Source organism: Octopus bimaculoides, chromosome 9, assembly GCF_001194135.2.
Source record: "Octopus bimaculoides isolate UCB-OBI-ISO-001 chromosome 9, ASM119413v2, whole genome shotgun sequence".
Classification (NCBI taxonomy): domain Eukaryota; kingdom Metazoa; phylum Mollusca; class Cephalopoda; order Octopoda; family Octopodidae; genus Octopus; species Octopus bimaculoides.
Genome location: NC_068989.1, coordinates 84,349,562 through 84,353,144, shown reverse-complemented (window position 1 = coordinate 84,353,144; position 3,583 = coordinate 84,349,562).

The following is a 3,583-nucleotide window of genomic DNA, read 5'->3' as shown; positions in this document are numbered from 1 at the left end:
GCATTGCATACACTTCATTTACTGAAAAGGGAGGTTTTTATGGTAGTGATCTAATTAAAAGTCATGTAGTGACTGCCTATGTTCCCTTTCTGCCCTTACAGCGCAAACACGTAAAACTATGCATCGATGATGAACTGCAACGACGTAATTTGGGCAGGAGCTACACTGAAGAATTCATTGACAAAATATTAATAGAATTACATTTTGTAAACAGTTTTTCAGAGACTGGCTGTAAACGTGTTTTTGAAAAAGTGGCTTTTGCTCTCATTAATGAAGAACTCTGACATTGATGGCTATTGCTCTATTCTCAATTTTTACCACTGAAGATATTTAAGAATATTTTACTGTTCTATGTCAGTATCTTCAGCTCTTCACTTTATCGGAAAAATAGAAGAAATTTATTTCACCATCTGACAATGCTGTTATTTGTATTAAAGTATTTTCTTTTAAAAGATGTTGTGTTTTGCATCTTCTTTGACTTTTGTTCATGTGTGTGTATGTATGTGTGTGTAATTATATTTTAAGGATGCATTTGTGTCCTGCAAAAATGTTTAAACAATTTCCTTGCAAATAAAAATAATCCCTTCTACTAAAGGCACAAGGCCTGCAATCTTGGTGGAGGGGACTAGTTGATCACATCGACCCCAGTGTTTCATTGGTGCTTCATTTATCGACCCTGAAAGGATGAAAGGCAAAGTCGACCTCGGCAGAAATTGAAATCAGAATATAAAGACAGACGAAATACCACTAAGCATTTTGCCCAGCGTGCTAACGTTTCTGCCAGCTCACCACCTTATCCTGTTTGGTGTATTGATTAGGTTATGAGTTAACTTGTGATTTGTAAGTTGATTATACCTTTTATGAGGGAGATTTGTGTTGATATTGTCTCTAACTGCACACACAATTGAGAATCTTGGTCTTGTTTTTTAAATAAATACATCATTATCATTGTCATCTTTCTAGCTACTCCTACATTCTTATATATTGTGAGATAGCTATATATCTTCTCTATAGCAAGACCTCTGTGCCTGTCCCTCTATCATAGTTTAGTGTCTCATCATGATTTAACGTCTGTGTTCCATGCTAGCATGGGTGGGACGGTACCACAAGAGCCGGCCAGGCCGAAGCCTACACCAGACTTCTGTGACTGTTTTGGAAGGATTTTTAGAGCCGGATACCCTTCTTCCCACAGCTCTCCTCATCCATACGTAGCATATGACCATACCAGCACAGTCGTCTCTCTTGCACACCACATCTGATGCTTCTTATGTCCAGCATTTCTCACAGGGTGCTTAGACTCTGTCATATGTGCACACTGACATCATATATCCAGCGGATCATACTAACTCTGATTTATGTGGACCTTAAAATTTTATGTATGTATATATATATATATATGCATGTATGTATACATACATTTATATATATATGTATATCTATGTATATGTGTATGTATGGAGGCATAGGAGTGGGTGTGTGGTAAGTAGCTTGCTTACCAACCACATGGTTCCGGGTTCAGTCCCACTGTGTGGCACCTTGGGCTAGTGTCTTCTACTATAGTCTCGGGCCGACCAAAGCCTTGTGAGTGGATTTGGTAGACAGAAACTGAAAGAAACCCGTCATATATATGCATATATATATATACATATATATATATATATATATGTATATATATATATATATATATACACACACATATATGTGTGTGTGTCTGTGTTTGTCCTCCTAGCATCGCTTGACAACCTATGCTGGTGTGTTTCCGTCCCTGTAACTTAGCGGTTCGGCAAAAGAGACCGATAGAATAAGTACTAGGCTTACAAAGAATAAGTCCTGGGGTCGATTTGCTCGACTAAAGGCAGTGCTCCAGCATGGCCGCAGTCAAATGACAGAAACAAGTAAAAAGAATATAAAAAACAATGATACAACAAAATGTTAATCTGTTTAACCCATCAATATTTGTACGCAGCACAATGAATATTATTCCTTTCCTAGGAATGACGTACCTAGTACTGCTATCCGTACTAGGAAAGACAATTGTCCTTTATTTGGCAAAGTGAGTCATATTATTGCAGCCTGGATTTGTAGAATTGAGACTTGTTAATTCTTTGTCCATTGTCTTCCTTCCTTCCTCCTGGGGTCATTGCTGGATCACTTCTCTCTAACATGTCAACATTTCCAACTGTCATTTCCTTGTTTCCCCACCTCGCTTTGTTTTTTTTTTTTAATAATTTTTTGGGGGGGACAGGGGTAGCGGTGGTGGTGGGGTATTTCTTCCTCACACCACTTCCCATGCTAAGTGCCAGGCACTTAAGAAACTCAACAACTTTTCCGAATTAGCTTTTCTGTCCGACCGTCTGTCTGCCTGCATGTCTGTCTGTCTGCCTGCCTGTCTGTCTGTCTGTCTGTCTGTCTGTCTGTCTGTCTGTTTAGTACTACTACTAATACGACTACTACTACTACTACTACTACTGCTGCTGCTGCTGCCATGACCATGGGTATGACCACGACAATGACCACCACCACAACTACTAGTAATAATAATAATAATAATAATAATGCTTTCTACTAAAGGCACAAGGCATGAAATTTTTGGGGAGGGGGGGCCAGTCGATTAGATCCACCCCAGTATGCAACTGGTACTTAATTTATCGACCTTGAAAGGATGAAAGGCAAAGTGGACCTCGGTGGAATTTGAACTCAGAACGTAAAGACAGATGAAATACTGCTAAACATTTTGCCCGGCGTGCTAACGATTCTGCCAGCTCACCACCTTAATAATAATAACAACAACAACAACAGTAATAATAATAATAAAAATAAAATTAATAATAATAATAGTAATAATAATAATAATCCTTTCTAATATAAGCACAAGGCATGAAATTGTTGGGGAGGGGGCTAGTCAATTACACCAGCCCCAGTGCATAGCTGGTACTTATTCCATTGACCCTGAAACAATGAAAGGCAAAGTTGACCTTGGTGGAATTTGAACTCAGAACGTAGCAACAGAAGAAATATTGCTGAGCATTTCGCCCAGTGTGCTAATGCTTCTGCCAGCTCGCCAATGAAATGGTGATGATTTCTTTTATTGGCCACAAGGGCCCAAGACATTGAGGACCAAAACGGTGTGGGTTACATCAATAAAATTCAGACGCAACAACAATAAAGATATGACATAAAATATAAAAATAGAAGTAAAAAAAAAAAACAATAAATGAATAAATAGAATTTCTAATGGCATGACCATCCACTTAGAAAGCAATTTGAGAAAAAACCTTTCCACAAAATGACCTAGATGACTCTATTATCTCCAAGGCATCTGAAGTACCTTCTTCCAGGTTTCTTTCCTCCTACTTAGAGAAAAACAAACCGAAACAACACTCAGAGTGAGATCACCCAGCTTCACCAGTCTCTTCTCCATGTTTCAATAAACACACAAGAAGGCCGCATCGACCTCTCTACACTAACCTTCCTCTTCGAACCATGATCATGATCATCGTCACCGCCGCCGCTGGCGCGTGGCACCTTGGGTGAGTGTCTTCTACTATAGCCGCGGGCTGACCAAAGCCTTGTGAGTGGATTT